The sequence below is a fragment of the Sminthopsis crassicaudata genome, chromosome 1, assembly GCF_048593235.1.
Source record: "Sminthopsis crassicaudata isolate SCR6 chromosome 1, ASM4859323v1, whole genome shotgun sequence".
Lineage (NCBI taxonomy): Eukaryota > Metazoa > Chordata > Mammalia > Dasyuromorphia > Dasyuridae > Sminthopsis > Sminthopsis crassicaudata.
Genome location: NC_133617.1, coordinates 533823164 through 533847703, shown reverse-complemented (window position 1 = coordinate 533847703; position 24540 = coordinate 533823164). Strand labels below are relative to the sequence as shown.

At 31.9% G+C, this 24540-nt stretch overlaps 1 protein-coding gene across 14 annotated transcripts in view; it reads right to left on the bottom strand.

Moving 5' to 3' along the window:
* PAM (peptidylglycine alpha-amidating monooxygenase) overlaps nucleotides 1-24540 on the bottom strand; it is a 344584-nt gene that overhangs the window by 120728 nt on the left and 199316 nt on the right. The window lies entirely within an intron of this gene.

Genomic DNA, 24540 nt, shown 5'->3' with positions numbered 1-24540 from the left:
CCAAAAAAAGAACCTGCATTAAAAATGCAAGAAATAATCCAAGAAAATTGTCCTTGAGTGATAGAACAGGAGGAGGGGAAAATGGAAAAAGAAAAATTCCACTTATCACTTATAATTCTTAAGAACTATATCTCTATTAGGGCAATTAGAAAGACTATACTTAGACAAAGTATGTAAGTATAAGTTGACTTTATTAGGATAATTAAAAAAAACTGATTAAGAGGGGAAAATTATTGTACTGAGAAAAGAGGAAAAGAGGATGCAGAATGGGGTAAATAAAGGATAAGAAGGGAGAAGCTGAGCACTGTTTGAACCTTACTGTCATCAGCATTTTTTCAAAAAAATAACATATAAGAAATCAATCTTATCCTATAGGGAAATAGGAGAAGGGGAAAAGAAAAATGGGTGGAAATAACAGGAATGGCAGATTGAGAAAGATAGTGAAAAAACTGGTGAAGAGGAACAGGGTGAAAGGGAGAATAAAGAAAAATAAATAGGGAAAATAAAATGGAGGGAAATGCACAGTTAATAATCACAACCGTGAATATGAATGAAATAAATTCTCCCATAATATAAGTGGATAACAGAGTGGATTAAAAAAAAACAGAATTCCATAATATCTTTGCTTGTTTATTTTTGCTTATTTTTTGTTTCCTTTTTTTTTTTTTAACAAGAAATACATTTGAAGTGCAGTCACAGACAGAGTAAAGGCAAAAAACTAGAGCAGAATCCATATTTTCAGCTAAATTTTTAAAATTCAGATAAAACAAAATCAAATAATAGATATAATTGAAAGAAACAAGGAAAGTACATTTTTTCTAAACCATCAACAATGAAATAATATCAGTACTAAACATATATGCACCAAGTAATATAGTATTCAAATTTTTAGATAAATGAGTTATAGAAAGAAATAGAGACCTCAACCTTCCCCTGTCACAATTCAATAAATCTAACCACAAAATAAATAAGAAAAAGGTTTGAGCAGAATTTTAGAAAAGTTGGATAGACTTCTACCTACACAAAAATGATCATGTTTTACAGCATAAAAACCTCAAAATCAAATCCAGAAAGGCCGAAATGTTAAATGCATCATGATGCAATAAAAATTACATGACATGGAATGATACATTAAAAATTAATTATAAACTAAATAATCTAATCCTAAAGGATGAATGACTCAAATAACAAATTATAGAACAATCAGTCATTTTATCAAAGAGAATCACAATAATGAAACAAAAAATAAAAATTTATGGAATACAGCAAAGGCAGAATTAAAGGAAAATTTTAAAACAGAAAAAAAATCAATGAAGTGGGAATGCAACTTTAAAAGTTAAAAACAAACAAACTAAAAATTCTCATTTGACCACCAAATTAAAAATTTTGAAAAATCAAAGAAGAGGTTAATAAAATTGAAAATTGGAAAACTATTGAACTAATAAATATGACTATGATCTGATTTTATGGGAAAAAACTCAATAATTTGGTTAATTTGATCAAAAAAAGTAAATCAAATGATTAGTATTTAAAAATGAAAAAGGTTGAATTCCCCACAAATGAATAAGAAATTAAAGTAATAATTAGAGCTATTTTGTCCAAATATGCCAATAAATGTATGCCAATAAATCAGACAATTTAAGTGAAATGGATGCATAGCTACAAAAAGACAAATTGCCCAGATTAATAAAAAAAGAAAATAAAATACTTAAATAGTCCCATTTTAGAAAAAAGAAATTGAACAAGCCATAAATAAACTCCCTAAGAAAAAAATCTCCAGAACCAGATGGATTTACAAATCAATTTTATCAAACTTTGAAAGAATAATTAATTACAATATTATATAAACTGTTTGGGAAAATAGGCAAAAATGGGACCTATCCAATTCCTTTCATAACACAAATATGGAGTTGATATCTAAACCAGGAAGGGTGAAAACAGAGAAAAAATTATAAATCAATTTCCTTAATGAAAATTAATGAAAAAATTATAATACAACATTAGCAAAGAGATTGCAGCAATTTATCACTAGGATAATATACTAGGATCAGGTGGGATTTATACCAAGAATGTAGACCTAGTTCAATATTAGGAATACTATTAGCATAATTGAACATATAAATAACAAAATGAATAGGAATCATATGATTATCTCAATAGATGCAGAAAAAGCTTTTGATAAAATACAGAATCGCTTCCTATTAAAAACACTAAACTTCTTAGGAATAAATGAATCTTTTCTTTAAATGATATGTCTAGATGAAATCTCTCTAATATAATCAGCAAGTAATATCTATAATGGGGATAAGTTAAAAAGCCTTCCCAATATGACCAGGGTGAAACAAGTATGTCCATCATTGCCACTATTATTTAATATTGTACTAGAAATGTTAGTGATAGCAATAAGAGAAGAAAACGGAATTGAAATAATTAGAATAGGCAATATTGAAACAAAACTATTGCTTTCTGGATGATATGATCCTTAGAGAATCAACAAAAAATTATTTTAAATAATTAACATCTTTAGCAAAATATCAGGATACAAAAGAAATCATCAACATTTCTATACCTTACAAAAAAACCTGCCAGAAGAAAGAGATAAAGAAATTCACTGTAGACAATATAAAATATTTGGGAGTCTATCTGCTAAAACAAACCCAGGAACTAAATGAAGCTAATTACAAAACACTTTTCATACAATTAAAGTGAGATCTAAACAAATGGAAAATATTACTTGCTCATGAGTAGACTGAACTTATATAACAAAAATGAAAATTCCACCTAAAGTCATTTACTTATTCAGTGCCATATCAACCAAACTACCAAAAATTATTTTGTAGAGCTAGAAAAAAATAATAAGAAAATAATCTGAAAGAACAAAAGAACAAAAATATCAAGAGAATTAATGAAAAAATGCTTAGCCATAGCAGATCTAAAATTATATTATAAAACATCAACCAAAACTATTTGATATTGGCTAAGAAATAAAATGATGGATCAGTGGAATAAGTTAGAAATACAAGAAACAGTAATAAATAACTATAGTAATCTATAAACCTAAAGAATCCAGCTTCTGGGATAACTCGAAATACTATGACAGAATATAATCATAGGCAAACATCTCATATCATATATCAGAAATGGGTACATTAGACATAAAGGGAAATTCCATAAGCAAATTAGAACACAAGAAATAGTTTATCTGTTAGAAATATGGAGAGGGGAAGAATTAATGACCAAACAAGAAATAAATATTTTGAAATGCAAAAGGGAATAATTTTGAATATATTAAATTTTTAAAAAAGTTTTGACCAAAGAAAACCAAGATTAAAGGGGAAGCAGAAAGATGGGAATCAAATTTTAAAGCAAATATTTCTGATAAAGGCCTCATTTCTAAAATATAGAGAACAAAATCATATTTATAAGAATACAAATCATTCCCCAATTGATGTGGTCAAAGGATATGAACAGGCAGTTTTTAAGTAAAGAAATTAAAGCTATCTATAGGCATATGAAAAAATGCTCTAAATCACTTCTGAGTAAAGAAATGCAAATTAAAATAACTCTGGGAGTACCACCAGATTGGCTAATATAATAGAATATCATATCTAATATAATAGAAAAGGAAAATGATAAATGTAGGAGAAGATGTGGGGAAATTGGAACACTAATTGCTTGCTGAAGCTGTGAATTGCTCCAGTCTTTCTGGAGAACAAATCTTAAACTATGCCCAAAGGTCAATCCAACTGTACATATCCTTTTATTTGGCAATATCATTATTAGGTCTGTTTCCCAAAGATATTAGAAAACAGGGAAAAGGACCTACATATACAAAAAATTCTTAAAGCACCTATTTTTTGTAGTAGCAAAGAATTAGAAATTGATGAAATGCCAATTAATTGGGGAATGACTGAGCAAACTCATGTGTATGTAATGGAACACAATTGTAGTATAAGAAACAAATGGCAGCCAGATTTAAAAAAACAAAAACAAACAAACAAAAAAAACACTGTACATTAACTGATGCTGAGTGAAGTGAGCAGGACATAAACATTATACACAGTAACAGCAACACTGTGTGACAATTGACTGTGATTGACTAAGCCTTTCTAAGAAATATTATAATCTAAGACAATTCCAGAAAAACTCATGATGGAAAATGCTATCCATATCCAGCAACATAACAAAACAAAACAATGAAACCTGAACTCAGATTGAAGCATACTATTTTTACTTTTTTGGGTAACTTTTCCCTTTTTTTCTGTTTCTTCTTTCACAACATGACTAATGTGAACATATGTTTACATGAATGAATATATACAATTTATATCAGATTTCTTGCTGTCTTGGAAGGGGGCATAGAAAAAAGGATAGGAAAAAAATTTGGAACTCAAAATTTTATAAAAGCCTACTGCTAAAACTATCTTTACATGTAATTGGAGAAAAATAAAATAATATTTACCAAAAAAATCAGTGTGTAGCATAAAATGAAGGAAAACAACCCATTGCTTTGCTCCCTTCCCCTCTCCTAGTTTTCCTTCCAGAGACATGTTCTTCAAACTTTGTCTTAAAGAGTTACTCAGGACATTGGAAAGTCAAGTGATTTGCCCAAATTCACAGGATCAGAATATGCCAGAAACAGAAGAGGAAATCAAAATTTTCTAATGTCCAAGTTAATGCTCTATCCTATATTGTCAATAGATGTTATTTACTGAAAGCTGGAGCAACAAGAACAGTAAAGAGCAAGAATAAAGAGTTATTCATTATCCCTAACCATAGTTTGAGTAATTAATGATTTAGCAGCACATTAAAAACTCTGGCTCTTTAAGGATATCATTCCAGATAACAGTTTTTCACACAGCTAAATACTCTTAAAAGAAAAAGAATTAATATTTTTATGTAAATTGCCACTTATATGGGGAAAAATAGTTGTTTTTTTGTCAAGAAGAATAGGGGGCCTTTCTCTGGAAAATGAAAGATTATAGAATATAAGCCCATATGCCTTCATACTGTTCTTCTGCAGACTGTATTTTCTGTTTCGCATTTCTGCCTACATTCTTGTTCCAGGTTTCTCCCCTTTGGAAAATTCTTGATTTTTACAAGAAGTAACCTTATGGTTATTTCCCATTGAGATTTAGCTATCTCTCACTTAGTTCTTTTCCTGTTCAGGCTCTAGCACAGCTTCTATGTGAGATAGTTGGAGGATAACAATTTTTCAAGAATATATCACATATGTTTTGACCTTGTTAAAGAAGAATAAAAGGAGCATAATTTAATTTCTCTATAACTTAGAATCATTATTATGAATAGCAGTTTTTGCAACATTGATGCCCTCAGTGGTATTTGCTCCTTGACTAAATGATCCCAAGATCATGCTGTGTAATTTTTTCAAGCTCTATTTTTTCCTGTCTTCCTTTAGCTATCAGTTGTTATTTCTTGCTGTTGTCAATGTACCTTGCTCTTACATACTGTCCTGATTTCTTCTAATCTATTATAGGCTTAGAATGCAGAGTAACGAAATTTAATAGAATTATGAATGAAAATATGAGTCAATAGACTTTGGCTGAGGCTCTGAGGGGCATCTTGATGCATGAAATTCAGAATCCTTAATGAATTAACTTTATTTTGAGTGTTTAGAGGTTTCTTTGCCTTTATTTGCTAGTAGTTTAGGTAAGTGAGGTTGTCAGCAATTAAACATCACGAAAGGTAAATAAAATGCTTCAGATTCACACAAAATATAAACAATTTGAATTATTTTGAGGGGTATATGTCCATTTATATATTTGTGAGATGCTTTACATCCATTGCTTCCCAATGAATATAATTCAATGTAATGTAAAATCATAATGTGAGAAATCATGACAAAATTATATATATATATATATATGCATATATATGTATGTATTTTCTTCTCTTAATTCCTTAATTTATAATATATATACATATATATATACATATGTACATATATGTATATATATATAATCGTATATATGTATACACACACACACACACACACACACACACATATATATATATATATATATATATATATATATATATATAAAATAAATTAAGGAATTAAGAGAAGTTAAATAACTTGTCCTGGGTCAAATTTTAGTATGACTTTTCAAAAGTTGAAGATCTGGCTTTAGAATCCATGATTTGAAACTTCAAATCTCACTTGCCAACAGGCCTTGATTATTACGTCAAAGAAGATTTATTGAGAACTTGCAATGTGTAGAATGTTATGTTGGAGGCTGTGGGTAATTAAAAAATACAAAAGAAGGTCAATGCCTGCAAGGTGCTTAAAAGCTTGTGAGGGAATCAAAACCAATATGCCTAAAATAATTAGAGAATAATTAAGTGTTAAATAATGTAGTCTTAACTATGTGCATGATAGGAGCATGTTTCTATAAACAGTGTGACCCTGTATGCTACAAATAATTTTCTCCTTGAAATGTCAGCACTTTTCAACAGTCAGGAAAAAACACACATTCTCCCTAAACATAATGTCACTGGCAACAGTATATGTCACAATCAACATAGAGGTTTTTCTTGGTATTGCTCTGAAAGAGATTAGCAAATAGGCAAAAATACTAAACACAATAAGGAGGAACACAGACACACCGAAAACATACACACATACATGTGTATCTACACTTAAAAATACCGTTAACAATTTGTCATTCTAGTGACAGAAGTCTTTTGGATTTGTATCTCAGATATAAGATAGCATCGTATATTCACTGCTATGCAGCTGGAAATTACTAGTTTCTATTTATGCTGAGGCAAGTGGGGGGAAATATATTTTTTTTCATCTTTGAAGAAGGCTACTTTCACAAATAATTGTTTGTACTTTTCCCAAAAGAGACTGAATGGAAGGCTGACTAACCAATTGCTCTGCAGTGTAGCAAAATCTAATGTCAGAGTGCTTTTCTGTTTTTTTCTCTCATAAATGAAAAACAAATAGAAAATATATAATGGAGCACTGAATGAACTTAGACTGATTTAATTCAAAAGTTAGAGGCCCTAACTCAAATCTAAATTTATTTCTAATGTTTGATGGATTTTAAAACCACCAACTTTAATAAACACAAAACAAGAATTATACAAGAGAAGTTGCATAAAGAATGTCATTAAAGTCTATCTAATGAGAGAGTTTATAATATGACTGAAGAGGAAGATGGGCTGGTCAGAGGGAGAGAAAGAGGGATAGCCTGCTTCAACAGTCTCCAGATACAGTCAAGAAATTTAAGGGAAAGATGCCATCATATTGCATCGGTTTCTTTTGGAGGAAATATTCGAAGACAGAAAAAAGCCAAATGAAACAAGAGGATATGGTTGGTTACAAACTGCACCAAAGCTCCACCAAAGTACTTAAGTATCTTATTCCATAGGATATTAACTTTCCCTCCAAATGGATCTGTGATCTAATTGATTAATAAATTCTTTCTAAAAATGCAGATCATAATCCATCCATGCTTATCTCTGCTGAGTACCTATCATTCATGTATTCCCAAAAGTTCATTAAGGAAAATCTGCCAACATGCTAGAGGACTCCTTTCTTTCTCTTGACATCCCAAGAATAACAAAAGAGTATTCTAGTTGTACATCTTTAATCCTTTCCTATTTCCACATGAGCAGCACATTTTCTCTTTCAATCATACAATTCTTGTTGAAATTCATACTCTTGTTTTCTTTTATATTAGTTAAAAAACATTGCTTCCTTTCCCTCTCCCTCTGTCGTCGTCGTCTCTTCTTCTTCTTCTTCTTCTTCTTCTTCTTCTTCTTCTTCTTCTTCTTCTTCTTCTTCTTCTTCTTCTTCTTCTTCTTCTTCTTCTTCTTCTTCTTCTTCTTCTTCTTCTTCTTCTTCTTCTTCTTCTTCTTCTTCTTCTTCTTCTTCTCCTCCTCCTCCTCCTCCTCCTCCTTCTTTCTTCTCTCTGTCTCTCTCTCTATCTCTCTCTTTCTTTCTCTCACACACTCTCTCTCCCTCTTTCTCTCTCTCTCTCTCTCTCTCTCTCTCTCTCTCTCTCTCTCTCTCTCTCTCACACACACACACACACACACACACACACACACACACTACAATTTGTCTTTCCATTACTTTCGAGGTAATACTCATCTTTAAGTTTTTGAAAGCAGTACTATTACCAAACAAGCTGCCAAAATAATACCAGTAAAAGTGTTTGTATTAAAAAGAGCTTTTGGCGATTGTGGGAAAGCTTGAAACTAATAAAAGTGCTTTGAAATTTCCCCAAAGTAATCCAGCATATGTTCCAAGAAATCTTAATTGACCCTGATATCTCTTGATGAGATACACCTTGTTATAAAAAAGGTTACAAGGTGGTGTTAGGTATTACCAAGTTGAATGCTTTTCTATAACCAGTAAGTACATTGGTATCTTATAAAAGTCTGTATCTTTTGGTAAATTGTGAGATGAATGGTCCATTGTTCAATATTATTCTCCTATCTATACAAGATCTTTATATTGGCCATCTACATACAAATTAAGGGCAAATAAAGCCATTATCAGGGGCATCTTTTTAAAAAAAATGGTCAGCAGATGATGTCTTCTTCTTTATTTTTGTTGCTGTTTTTAATTTTGCAGCTCATGAAAAGTTTCAATTAAAGGGTTTGCTATCTTTATCATAAGAGAGGGTAACCACACTAATGAAATAACAGATCCTTAGTATTTAAAGCAGTGTCTCAGCCAAAAAACTTTCTTGGCTAAGTGTTCTTTGGCTGAGAGTCTGCTTCAAATATCATACCTAGGTAATATATTTACTTTATATTTATGCTCATATTTATTTAAAAATTTGAATCTACCAAAGATTAAGTTAATCATTGTTTTTACTTCCAAAACATTTATTTACCAAAAACCTACTTATATAAGGACACAATCTTCCTTATAAAGCCTTCCAGCAAAGGGAGGAGCAGAGCATGTTCAAAAATACCCATGAGAAAAACATACAAAAGATGAAATTTATTAAATGTTCTACTTTGCTAAAAAAAAAAAAGCATGCTTTAAAATTTCATCTGAAATCTTTAGTTAAATACATATTTCTATATAAAATGCCTGTTTGAGGAATAGCTGTGAATTATCAAGAGGGAATACTCTTAAGAGTTATTTCTACATAAAATATTTATTTTTTTCTCTGGTAATAATCTATTGTAGTCTGAAACAACGTGTGCTCTCTCTTCATTAATTTATCACCTCTAAATTCCCATGAATGCTAAACAAAGACAGGGTATCCTAGCAACAAAACCATCCACATTCTATTGTGAAAACAGGAAGCTTATATTCTGCAGAAGCCGTGATATAATTGGAAATAGGTGGTATTTGGAACTCAATATAAAACCAACAATTTTATTTTCAGTCCAATTATCATCATCTTAAAATATTCCTGCCTATTGTGTCTTGGATATTACAGTTGGTGGGTGAGATAGGTAGGGGCATATACCCAATAGTATCTAATTTGTTTATAATTATGCAAATCTGAAATGGGGGTATTAATTAGGAAATCCATTTTAAACATCATAATCATTACATTTGATTTAACATTAATTTTCAGTAATCCTATGTTTTTGGCTTAATGTGATATAAAGATTAATATGGTAATGTTTACTAACCATTTAAAAGATAATAAGAGCTCATGTAAATATTATATGCTCTTAGAACATCAACAAAAAACTATTGAAACTCCCTCGTGATTAAACACATAAGTCAAAATTCTTTCATATGATTAATTGAAACTTTATAATATGGTAGTTTATTTTTAGTGAATTCAAGTGATGTTTTTCACATATGTAAGAGATAATAAATTGTCATACTATCTGTCAGATGATAGATATTATTAAAGGTCTAAGGTTTTCTATTATCATTCTCAGTGAAATACATTCTTTTTGACCACAACTGATAGTTTTTTCTGTAGAAGGAATAAGGAAAGAGATAACAACTTTATCTGATTTCCTTAGTATAGGGAACTCCCAGAAGAAGAAACTTTTATCAGTGCAGACTGGCACCTTTCTCTAAGTTGTAGAAAATTACCAAGGATACTGAGAGGTTTATATGACTTGCCTAGGGTGACACAGTCAGTACATTTTAGAGAAGATGTTGAATCCAGTCTCTATCAGTAAATAGGTAAGTCATTTCTTCTGATATTAATAAGTGGAGGTCTAGGGATCAAAGAACCACAGGATTTCATAGTTAGAAAAGCCCTCAGAGACTATCTATTTCACCTAGAACCTGAACTATAATAATAGTATCTGGAATACATGTTGTTGTTGCTCAGTGATTTTATGGGTGTCTCATTCTTCAGGATCCTTTTTGGGGTTTTCTTTGTATAAATACTAAGGTTTGCCATTTTCTTCTCCAGCTCATTTTATATATGAGGAAACTGAGGCAAACAGGACTAAGTGACTTGCCCATGGTCATACAGCTGGTAAGTGTCTGAGGCCATATTTGAACTCAGAAAGATGATTCTTCCTGATTCCAGATCTGGCACTCCATCCATTGTACCACCTTGCTCCCCTGAAATATATGTTATATTATATATTACATATTCTATTTGTTATATATACATTATATGTATATGTAACATACATGGTAACATGCTATATATTAATTTTAAATTATTTTCCTCATCAAACATCTCAAACCAGTAGTATTCATCCAGAATAGACTTGAACTACGACCATCTAAGGTAACCAATTCAACTTTTGTAAATTGCTTATTTTTGAGAGATTTTTCCTTAGATCAAGATCAAATTTGTTTCTCTGCAACGTCTACTACTGTTCCTTGTTCTATCTCTGGGACCAAGCAGAAAAAATCTTCTTTGCATCCAAACAATAGCCTTCCAGACATTTGATGATAACTCTCAAGTCCCCTGAAGTTTTTGTTTGTTTGTTTGTTTTGTTTTTACAATTCTTCCTTTGTTTCACCTGATTCTGTATGACAAGTACCCTGATGTCCTTCACCAATGTGCCTGTCCTTTTATGAGTTTCCTTCAATGAATCAATGTTTTGTTTTGTTTTTTAATTCTAAAATGTGGGACCCAGAAGTACACGAGATGTTTCATATGCAGAATGTTTTAAAAGTAAGTTTAAAATCATATTAAAATTTCTGGCCTCTATAACATTACTGATTCATTTAGAGCTTTATCTAGGAAAATCTCTAGATTTTTTTTTGGATGAAAAACAGACTAGTCATATCTCCCCCATATTATATTAGTGAGGCTGTTTTTTAAAACCCAACCATAAGATTTTACTTTTATACCTATCAGATTTCATCTTGGATATATCAAACTCAATATTGTCATTTGTCAAGATCCTTTTGCATCTTTCATCTATTAACAAACTGATTAACTAATGCTTATAGCTATAGGCTACTTGCAGATTTGATAAGCAAACCATCTGCCCATGTTCTAAATTGGTACAGAATCATTAATGACTACTACATTTTGGATCTGGCCATTTAACCAGTTATGAATTTACCTGACTGTACTATCCTCTAGTCCACATTTCTCCTTTTTCTCCAACAATGTCATAAGATGCTCTCAAATGCTTTGCTAAAATCTAAATAGGTCTGCACCATTAATCACATACACATACCCAGTAACCTTGTCAAGAAAATAAACTAGGTTAGTCTGAAAACAACTGTTCTTCATGAAGCCATGCTATTTCTGTAATCACTTATTTTTTCCTGGATTCTAATTTCTAAAGTATTATCCATTGAGGGTACTTGTGACAACTTATAATCCAAGTGAGATTCAGCTATTTTCCACTCTTTAGGATGAACTCTAGCTCTTAAATGTTTTTGTAAAATGTGGCATCCAAAAATAAACACTATCTTCATCCTGGATGCAATATACAACTCAATCAACATTTATTATCTACTATGTGCCAGACACTGCACTAAAATACAAAGGAAGGCAAAAGGAGCTAGAAGCCTAATGGATGAGAGAACACGTTAAAAAAAACGCTGAAAAGGAAAAGCTGTTACCTAAGTGGGAGTAATGATGAAATCCAGAAAAATACAGCTGGGTAGAAAATGAAGAGATGGGAAAAAAACTTTCTTTACTTAAAGGATCTACTTTACTTAAAGTAGAGGATCTGGAAAAAAAGTTCTCTGATATCCATTCTCCACTCATTCCAATCAAAGAGAGGGAGAAACTCCAAAAATAGAGGATATTGAGAAGGCATGATTTTCAGGAATTATTTCCAAGGGTTATCTTGCAGAATGATGAAGTTCCAGGGAGCAAGATGAGATCCAGATCCAGTGGTCAATGAAGATAACTGCTCTGGGTACCTTTCTTAAATGGTCCCCTGTCTACCTTCTTTTCTCTAATCAGAAAAAGAAAGAGGCCTCAGGGCAGAGGGGAATTGTCCAGTCTAATTATTCATCCATGTCTTAAAAATTCTACACTGTATTGTTAAGTTATTTTAACTTTCAGTCAGCTAAAATTTCTTTTTTCCCCTCATGAACAGCTGATAAAAGTCAGGTCTCTCTAATTATGTGTTTGCATGGTTGAAACTTTAACCCAAATTCAGGACTTTACATTTATCACTGTTCAAGGTAAGATGATAGAATAGATTTGATAAATAATATTAAAAAATCAGAGGCTTTATTATCTAGTGGAAAGGGCAGATTCTCTCAAAGAAATATTGTGTCAGATACTACCTTAATTCATCATCTGTATCCCCAAGTTCTCTTCTCTTTCAAACCTTTCTGCTTTTCTGTCTATGGTACCACCAACTTTCCAGTATCCAAAGCTCATACTCTTGACTTTGTTTTGGAAGCCTCATTTTTTTTATACCACATAACTAATCAATTGACTATACTTGCAATTTCTATCATTTAGGATAGTGTTTCTCATATGCTTCTGATACCTATTCTTTTATTCACATAGCTACTGCCTTACTTAAAGTCTTCATTACATCTTATCCAGATTATTAATACAAATCTCCTAATTGGTTCCTTTGCCTCAAGTTTCTCACCACTTCAGTTCATCCATACCACTGCTACTAAAGTAATTTTCTTTAAGCACAAATCTGATTTTTTTCTTAGTTTATAAATTCCAGTAACATCCACCTGTCTCTAAGATAAAATAAAAATTGCTCTGTTTAACTTCAAAATCACTTCACAATTTGGCTGCAACTTTTGTGATTCAGGGAAACTGGTCCTTTTTGTTATTCTTCATATCTCTTCTCTCCATACCTTCACTCTAGCTCTCTCCCATGCCTAATATACTCTTCTTCATCTCTACTTCAGTCCCTCTTCTCTAAAATGCAGCTCAGACACCATTTTCAGCATGAAGCCTTTTCTGATGTGCCCTTCTCTTAGCTGATAGTGATCTCCCATCCTTGTATCAATGTTTTATTTATGTTATATACCTGCTTTCTCCATTTCCCTCTCCCTATCCTTTCCTCCTTTCCTCTTTCCGTCCTTTCCTCGCTCCTTTTTTCTGTCTCTGTCTCTGTCTCTGTCTCTGTCTCTCTCTCTCTCTCTCTCTCTCTCTCTCTCTCTCTGTCTCTCTCTCTCTCTGTCTCTCTCTCTCTCTCTGTCTCTCTCTCTCTCTCTGTCTCTGTCTCTCTTTTTTCCTCCCTCTTTCCCTCCTTGTTTTTTTACCATTCGAATGTGAACTCCTTCCCAATAGAGATTTTTATTCTTTATATTTATATCCCCTATGGCTAGCACAGTTCCTGACACATATTAGGTACTTAATCAATACTTTTTTATTGACTGACTTATTTGCCTTAACTTGCTTAGACCTCAGTTTTTTTCATCTATAAAATGAAGGGGTTGAATTACATGGGTTCTTAGGTTCCTCTTAGCTCTGAATATAGATCCTATGAACCTGCTAGTTTCAGTCTGTAGAACCTTATTTCTGTCTTTTTAGTTTTATATCACCGACAATTTTACCTTCATCCAAGTAGTTAATAAAAATGTAGCCAATGGCAGGGACTTGGTGGAATGCCAAAAAAAAAAAAAAAAAAAAAAAAAAAAGAGAGAGAGCTCTCACTGTTTTGACATTGATCCATTAATCAACATTCTTTGGGCACAGTCGTTCACTCAGCTATAAAACCACTTCAGTCTGTGATCTTTTAACCCACATTTCACCATCACTTCCACACGAATATCAAGTGATAGATATAGTATTGAAATGCTTTTCTAAAATCCAGATTGGTTTTGTCTACAATATCACCTGCATTTATCATGTCTTTAAAAAACACAGGGTTGATTTTACTTGGCTAATAGATATCACGTATTGAACTTTATACACATTCTTGGAAGATCATTGTAACATTATAGGAGTTTTTTTAGTTTTTCAAAGCATAATGACACTACCAAATATGAGTTACAAAGTGTAGCATGATTACATTTTAAGAGAAGAGATTGTGTAGCAAATGATTTTACTCATGACCTTATACATTCAGAGAGGATCAAATGAGAGTCAATGAGAAATTTAAAATAAAATGTCCAAATTCAGTACTTATTTTTTCCCCAAAAATCTTCCTTATTTTCCTCCTGAAATTTGAAATATCACACACTTTTCTGCCTACCATTGCTGTAAATCTAAGGCAGTATTAAGGAATAGGCATACATTTATACAGGAATTGGAGAGAGGTAGAGAGGCACAGATACATGACTCAATGGATAAAACATTGGGCCTGAAGTCAGGCAGTCTTGAATTCAAATCTGACCTCAGACAGCTGTGCGAGTCTGGACAAATCACTAAAAATCTGTTTGCAGCTGAGAAAACCCATGGATAATATGGTAAAAGAGGGTCAGAAAGAGTTAAAGATGCTTAAATAACAATAATACAGGTGAGGTAATGGAATAAACTAGCAGGGAATGCATGTGGAAGATTTCCATCCTGGCATGTTTGGGATCTTCTGTGGTATACCAAAATCTTAAAGTCAGTGAACAAATCCCATCATTGTAGATGGTGTCCTAAATAAGGCTCCATATATAGCACTAAATTTTTTATTTGAACATGGACATCAACATCCTGTTTCTTCTTTAAAACAGTGATGCTATATTGTTCCTTAATTAAATGCATATTGTGAAAATTTACTAGATTTTTCTACATAGTTAGCTGTATATCTTTTACATTTTGAATGCTGAGAAAAAAGGGACTTCCAAATTATAGAGAATTAACAGTAAAGTATTAAAAGATTAAATAAAAGGAAGAAGACAGCTTTGTTATATAGACCAAAAAATGGATGTAGAGTATGAAAAGCAGAATAGCATATACTTAATCATATTCAGACAAGAAAGTACTCCAAATAAATACTGCTACTGCTCATTGGTAAAGCAACCTGGGAAAAACTATTCTTTGGGAAATAAACAATTTTTGAATGTGTTCTTTTAAAAAGAAATCACGCAGCAATGCTTCTCACATCTTTTCATAAGCAAATGAATGAAATGTAATTCCTGATATTAAACTGTCATACTGAAGCATTAAAATAAACAGGTGTCTTACTGTGGCATGAATGAGATGAATAAGTATCATCAGTTTTCCTTTCTAAACATGATATTTAACAACACTGAAATTCAGCATGCTGGAAAATAAGTAAGAGCTCTCATATGTGAATAAGCAGGCAAGAAGGAAAGAGAACTGCTGCATAATAGGTTTCATTCACATCATTTGTGAAGCATTGATTGGTCCAAAACCCATGCATATTGCTGGCATGTATAATCAAGGTTAGAGCAGTACATCAGATTATATTTTTCTTTAAATAGAGTTATCAAGCAGCTTGAATTCGAAGTCTTCCTAGCCTGCTGCTGAGACTAATGTATTATTTCATAGTCTAAAATATAAAAAGCTGGAGTAAGATCAGATAAAATGCACTAGTATTCATTAACATTTATTTAATCTTCACTGCAGGTTCATCTTTTATTTGCATGAACTCAAAGTGAACCATCACTGTCAGGTGCACAAGAAAAGTATCAAAAGTTAGATTTCTAAGAAATTTTGAATGAATTATTTGTTTTGTTAAAGTAAGATGTAAATAGGGTAGGGAGTTTGCATATATATACATACACATACATACACACACACACGTGTGTGTGTGTGTGTGTGTGTGTGTGTGTGTGTGTGTGTGTATCAGGGAATCTGTTACTAATTTCCTTCAGGCATATGTCTTTAATGCCTCAAACAAATTGCACCACAATGAATTAATATCTATAAAACTGAATCCTTTTTGCTTTTATGATTCCTTTCTTGGGCTGATAAATTGAAAGCTTGAAGCAACCTCAGAAGTCATTTAATCCACTCATTTATTTTACACATGAGGATATAGCTTCATGATAGTAAAGCAACTTGCTAGTACCCTTCCTCTTAAACTGTATTTGTTTTTAGCTTCTTGATGTTTATTTGTATTTATTTTCCTTTTTTTGTTTCCCCTAATTATATAAAAGCTTCTTGTGAATACATATTGTTTCATTCACTGTATTTCTAAGTCCACCACTTAGTATAATGTATAACAAATTTCTTTTGTCTGATAAGATTCCATTTTGGATTTCCTTGGCAAGGACACTGGAGTAATTTGCCATTTCCTTCTCCAACTCATTTTGCAGAAGAAAAAGACTTGAGGCAAACAGGGCTAAGTGACCTGCCCGGGGTCACACAGCTAGTAAGTGTCTGAGGCCTGATTTGAACTCATGAAGATGAGTCTGATTCCAAGCCTACTAATCTATCTACTGTAGCTGTCATGACATAATAATTAGTAGACAATTAACAAATACCTGATAATTAAATAAATGACTAAATATTTTATTGCATATAGCTAGCATTTGTATATATTTAAAAAATGAGGATTCTATGAAGAATAAATTATTTTAGCTTTTAACTCTAATGGATTATCAAGTACATGACCTCAGGTAAATCCTGGAGTCTTAGGTACCTCTCTGAAAGAATAAAGGTATTGGACTAGGTCCCTCATAAAGCCTGCCAAGTCTTTGTTTATTTCTATGAAAAAATTATAGTAGTGTCTAGCACACAGTAGTGTTTAATAAGTGCTCGTTTCCTCCCTTCCCGCAAGTCAAATTTGTGCCTACCATGCAATTTAGTTATTAGAAGGCAGTTGCTATTGCAAGTCTTAGAAGTAGCACTGTAAATTATTTCTAAAACTATAGATATTCCATGATCCCCTACTGGTGTATTTCCTTTTTAAAATTAGCCAATAGATACAATTAGCTTTTAGCACAGACATTTACCAAGTTAGTATATTAAACCAATAGTTACAAAACAGTTCCTCTATAAACATGGGATCAACTCTTTCACAGATAAATAAACTATCCATGGAAAGAACTGACTTAAACTTAGAGTAAAATGTGTAATTTACACTAGTGACAAACATAATCGATTCCTTATACTTAAGGGCCTGGAATTCCTTGTTCTCTTTATAGAATCCTACAGATGCAGGGGTTCTGCTGAATAGGATGCTCAACTGGATTCCCAAAATGTGCTATTATCTTCTCTGCTATCGGGGCTCATGCTGTGTGACTGACTGTTAGCATCAGATGAAGGGAGAGAAGTTCCATTCTTTCCTGCTGGAGAGGGTTTCTACAACTGGCAGCATCTGGTTTGCAGTTCTTTTGAATTCCATGAAGTTTGGATATTTAAAGTATCCTGAGGTATAGCTATTAGTTGTTGTCTAGTAAATAAAGGCTGTTTCCCTTCTATATTAATAAGAAGAAAATGCTTACCATCATTAAAGGATTAGGATGAAGACTCATCTTAATTAATTTTGCATAATACCTCTATTAACACTTTGCATTCTGAACTCTTTAGGTATAGATCAATTCTCTATTGAAGCTAAATGCTATACAGTATATAAAGTCTACAATTCCTTTGCCAGTATTATTTTAGTTTTGTCTTAAGGAAATTCCAGAGAAAAGACAAAGAAAGTCATTAATATTCTCACCCAGAATACAGTTCTGATGAAATTCTACATTTCCCCCCTTCAATTGAAAGACTCCAATATATTATAAACATTTTTCTCTAATGGAAGCTTTTGTCATACCTCTTTTTCATTCTAACTATCACTTTCCATTTCTTCTTTTTCTTCTCATTTTTTAAAAGCCTTCATATTTCACATAATTTAAAAAGGAAGAATAGAGGAATATTGTTACTCCTCCAGGCCATCATTCAAATATATTCTCCAAAAGAGGTTAATGACATAAAATATAATGGCAGATATATCCAAGAGGTATGAATGTGTTCTCAGGGGGTTATCTATACATTTTAATAGGGTTCTATCACTTTTGCTTTTTAAAATACAAGTTTTAAAATTTGTGAAAAAAGATAAAGAAAAGAGATACAAATTGATTCTCTTCAAAGTAAAATGAATGAAAAAAACAGTGGAATAATCATTTAGTAATTACATGAAAGTTCTTCCTTCAAAAATTTTTTTTTTTGTAGAATCAAATTTTAATTGTTCTTGCTTTGTAAATTCACTTTGCTTTTGTCTCTGCGTCATATAAATTTACACTGATATAACTCCAGAACAGAAAATATATTTTAAAAAATCTTTTAAAGCATGCTTAAGAATTTGGGGACAATATTTTTTACACGATGATAACCCCAGGTCCTTTAATTTTTTTTTTTACTGGTATCCTTTGTTTTAATAAAACAGCTATATGCAAATATGCAAATATAGCCCTCCTTCACACTTTTTTCTTTCAGAAAAAAATAATCTTCTCACATTCTTCCCACAAAACAACCACAATTTGGCAAAACCAATGCATGGATACTGACAGGGAATACCATATTCCACACCCATATCTCCCCATCTCACTAAAAGAAGGAAGTAATTATCCTTAGCTCTCCTGGAGACCAAAATGGGTCTTTATAATTATACAGTAGCAACACTGGCACTGAAGTTACAACATGGATAGAGCCAAATAAAACCTAAGTTTAAATACCGTCTCAAAATGGGGATGAAGATAGGACATACATTAAAAGCTGAGAATCAAATGAAAGAGCATATGTAATGTATATTTGAAAGCTTAGAAAGCCATATGCATTTTGTTTTCTTGGTTCTATTTTCTTTTATGTTTTTTCAAATCAGTCTTGTTATGTTTTTCTAAAATATTTGTATTAATAATTTGTTGTGATATATAAAAATTATTTTCATATACTTAAGTTGATTATACTTATATGCTATTCCTTAATTTATAAATAGCCATTTTGTTTCTAATGTCTTTATATCACAAAAATTACCAGAAATGTGGTGAAATTATATAAGACTATTTTTCTGTCTTTGACCTCCTTGGGTTTTATGCCTAAGCATTTCCCAAAAACTTCAAATTTTGGAATCAATTAGAGTCAGTGTTTTTAAGGGTGTGTGTGTGTGTGTGTGTGTGTGTGTGTGTGTGTGTGTGTAAGACAGACAGACTGACAGAAAGAGACAGACAGAGAGAGAAACAAAGAGAAATTCAGAGACTAGACCTCTGAGAAAATCTATTAAATCCTTCTAAGAAAAATGTTTATTGCCCACATTAATAATGGAAATTAATTAATAATGGAAAGAAATGTTAAATTTCAGTTAATGATTAATGAAAATATACACACACCTATACATGCACATATGTGTACATGTATACATATACAAGTACATACATATATACATACACACTATATACACACAAATAGATATACACACCCATCCAAGTTTATATACTACCTGAAATCTCTCCATAAATCCCAGGTTAAGAATATTGAACTAAAGAGATTCCTCCTTTAGCATAAATACATAGCTTATAAATAAATAGCATAATCTTCACAACAACCCTAGGAAGTAGGTGCTTATATAATCAGTAATTTATAGATGACTTGTCCAGGGTCATACTCATATTAAGTGTGTGAAGGAAAATTTGAACTCAGGTATAACTGACTTCAAGTCCAGTCCTTTATGTGTTGAATATACTTGGCTAACTATTCCTGAAAAGCTACTGACTCCTGATCCATTTAGATTTTAGAAGAATATAAAAAAACATACCAGATATACAGATATAAATAGATAAAAGCAGAGGATGAGATATATTTTTAAACTAGTTTGTTGTTATTTCTGTGATCAGCTACCTGAGGTCTCCAATGATTATATTCTCTAAATCAGAATATATTTTTACATTGGAATGAAATTATTTTAGAAATTTTGCCCTACTAATGATCTATATTTCATCTTACTGGAAATATTATCAGAAGATTTCCTTTCTGTTTATGCTTTCAAAGGTCTTGCTATTGGCTTCCATGAACAAGTAGCTGTACAGTAGAATCATATGAAGTAAAGGGGAACAGACTATATAGCTAGTACCAATAAACTGATATCATCTAACAAGAATTCCTATAACTTCCTATCTTTTCCCTTACTGCCTCCATATGTTCTTTCAATTTTTTTCCTCAATTTCCCATCACACACTATTAATTACTGAATCTGAGAGCAAGTGTGCTAGAGGTATGAGTGGAGTTAAGTCTTATGTGTATACATGCTAGCATATGTTTAATTTGGTTGAATTAGTTTTAAAATATAACATATATATATATATATATATATAATACTGCAAACAGCAATAAAAATCAAACAGTAATAAATCTTAAGGAAAGTACATTCTACAAAAAGGATACAGCATATAGGCAGATAATATCTCACTTAGTGGAAACTCACTTATCTAGCACACTTAGCTATCTAGAACAAAGCCTATATTAGTAAGTAAACAAAATCTCTGAGTAGCCAAAATAGATGTCATAAAGTCAGTATACTACAGTTCATGCTCATTAGTCAGAAAAGAACAGTTCAGGCTCTTGACCCCAGTCTGTTTGCCATTTACATGATGCTATGAAGCTTGATTCTAAATCCGGTATTCTTTCTACTATATCATATTGCTTTTCAACATATCTACATGTATTTTGAATATAACTGAGAATAGGAGCAGAAATTCTTAGCATTAACTTTTCCAGTGTTTAAATCCAGGAGAAAGTTTTATGGCTTGCATTCCAAGGAATATTTATGAAATGTACTTTTTTAAAAACAGAGTCATGGCCTTGTACTTTTCATCACAAAATCATAAAATTACAGAATTTAAGAGCTGGATGGATCATCAAAAATCATCAAAAACCATATCTGAATTAAAATACCTCTTATAAATATTCAGCCTTTGTTTAAAGATCTCCAGTGAAAGCAAAGTCAGTATCTCTTAAGGATGTCCTTTTCACTTTTGGAAAACTTTATTTGCAAAGGAATTTTTCTTTTTTAGCAAACCCAGACATGCTTTTCTACAACTTCTATCCAAGGCTCCTAATTTGCAGTGATCTGTCATTAGATCCTACAATTAAGATTTCTTACAAGCATATTGACAGATATCCCCAAGGCTAAAATCACTCCTTATATTAAGTTAGACCACGAGGGAGGCATATTTAATTTTGTTGGTTAATAGGATGCCAGTCATACTGCAGTATATCAAATGGTAGTTCGATGTATTCTTTAGCATAGACTCTAGAGTAACTCGGGAATGAGACAGAATACGATCTACCTGGTCTAAATCAATCATTTACATTGATTTTTAACTAGGGTTTTACTTTAATTGTAGTTATATGATAAATTAGGGAACATATATAGCACTATCTAGCTTAAATCAGTCTTTCTAATTCATTATCTTACAACCTGGTCTCACATAAACAGATTAATTTTAAAACAGCAAGAATCCATTTAAGAAAAGAGATTAAAACCAGCCTTATAGAAAAGAATAGCTACATTTAAAGTAAGAATACATTTCGGTTCTAAGAAGAAAAAAAGTAACACTAAAAAACTAATCATAAAAGCATGATTTTACATTAAAATGGGAAGTTCTGATGAAATCTGAGATACTATATTCAGTTATTGGGAGCAATGTTCAGGAGAGAAATACGCTGACAATTAGAATACAATAATAATTAATATCCTATTGCTAACACCCACCCACATGCACCTATTTACTGAACTTTGGAAGATCCACAGATCTAATTCTTTAAAGTTGTGATATTACATGACTTATAGTTATACAACATCATTAGAAAATTGATGGTAAAAATGGCCCTTTGTTTCAATGGAAAAAAATGGGGTTCATGAAAAGTATCTGACAGTTTCTCTAAGATTATATAGCCCTCCAATCCCTTCTCTTTCCACTATTTAGTAATTCTGGGCAGGTTTGTTGTCAATCTTTAATGTACATCCAAGATATTTGTACTAATAGACCAAGTCAATGGGTTTCCCATATAAATGTTATAAATCTCTACAGGAGGATTCTTCATTTATTTGGTTTTCCTTTTGTAATCATGAATAGACTACATATCACATTAGCAACGTAGAATTATGCAAGATAAGTAAGATATAAATATTATCTAAAAGAGATACAACTAAAAAAAAGATGTTGACAAGTTACATAAGCAAAATAAGAGAGTAATAATGGAGAATCTATGCACTCTACTGGTATTCGTGCAATACTAGAGTACTGGGTGAACACTGTGGAAGATTGAGAAAAGGGCATGGATAAGAAGCATTCAAGATGAGAGCTTGGAAGAACTGACAAGTATCCACTGGAGGAGTTACACATATTCATACTAAATATATGGGCAGCCAAACTTTGCTTGAAGAACTTCAAAGAGGGAACTTATATCTTTTAGGACAGTCAGTTCCATGTTTGGACTGATTTAACTGTTAGGAGGTTTCCCCTTGATATCAAGTCTATATTTACCTCTATAATTTCTACATGCTGATTTTTCTTTTGTACTCTGGGGCTGAGCAGAGTTAAGTGAAATTTCTCCTCTTTATAATTGTCCTTCAGATACTTCAATAGAGATATCATATTCCTTTCTCTTTATATAGGTGAAATATATTAATTTCCTTCAACTGGTACTTGGTCACGGACTCAAGACCCTTCATCATCTGAATTGTCCTTCTTGGAACTCATCAACATTCTTCCTGACAGTGGCACCTTCAAGATGCAATCTGACAAAAGCAGAGTACATGAGGGTTATCCCCTTAGTACTGAAAACTATTTTTGGTTTATTCTGATTTATTACTGTTCTTACAGTATAAAATTAGGAGCAAGGAATTAAAATTTCAGAGAGACAGATTAGATTTGAGAAAAAAAATTCTTATAGTTATAACTATCCAAAAATAGGATTCCTACTCCAAGAATTAGTAGGCCTTCATGTGCTGGTAGTCCTAAAGCAAAATCTATATGATCACTTGTTATGTGTGATATACAGGAGATACCTGGTACATGTATTTTATTGGATTAGATAGATAGCATCTTAAGTTCCTTTCAAAACTCTGACATTCTGTACTTATGTGAAGTTAGCATTCTCAGAAATTGAACTATCTTCTACCTCACTGATATTAGAGTAAATTTTTAGAATGAATCGATTTACTACATAAGACAAATGCCTATCACTGGTCCACCTTCCTAGGGACAGAAAATTGGTAACACCATCAGCTCATACAACTCAAATATTCAGTACTATGCAAAAGTTGATGGCAGTTCTGATTATAGTTTATATTTCTAGCTCTGATATTTACTATATGGGAATTTCTAGAAGTGTACCAATCATCAAGCAATCAAGCATTCAACATTTATTAAATATCTACTATATCCCAAGCACTATACTTGACACTTGTAAATATTTCCATCTATCACAGTAATCATATAAGGGGAGAAAAATCCAGAACCCCATATGCAAAGCACTTTTCAATTCAAATGAATCTATTTTCACCATGCCTCACTCACTTTAGCCACAGACTCTTTTTCATTAGCATTTTTTCATAACCAAGAATAGGCCATTTTTATTCAAGAGCTAAGGCAGCGACTTTCCCATTTGTTTCCCTTAAATGATCTGGCAGTGCTTTAGTACCATAGAATAATAGGAATTTAGAGTTAGTAGGTTATTTAGTTCAACTCTTTGATTTCATAGATGAGGAATCCAAGTTCTATAGCACTCAAGTGTTTTGACCAAGATAATAAATAGCAGAACTTTTATCTGAAGGCCAGGGCTTTTTGATTCCACATCTTTTGATTCTCTACACATTTTACTCTTCATGTCAATGCTGCTACACCCAAATCAGCTTTTTCTTGATGCCCTGGCTTTGTGAGGTGTGTCTCAAGGAGATCTCTCATATATACTCTACCTTTACTCTCTTGCACTCTCTTAGGAGAATTTCCTAATTTTCTTCTATTATTCTAATATAATTGTGTGTATGTGTATGTCTTTTACAATTTTGATGATGATTTCTGTAGATTGTCAGCATAGAAAGAAAAATTACAAATTATCTTTTGTTCCAGAGGTGGAGGAGAGTGGGTAAAGACAAGAAAATTATCTTCTTAGGAAGTATAGGTGGGGGTGAGGAAGAAGTGGGATATTCTATTCTAACATTAAATTAAATTTATAAATTTCCCCTTGATCCTCTCCCAACCCCAAATTCAAATTTAGTCCTTTAGGATGGATTAGGGAAAGAATGTAGTGTGGATACCACATTACCAGGATATAATACTTCTAC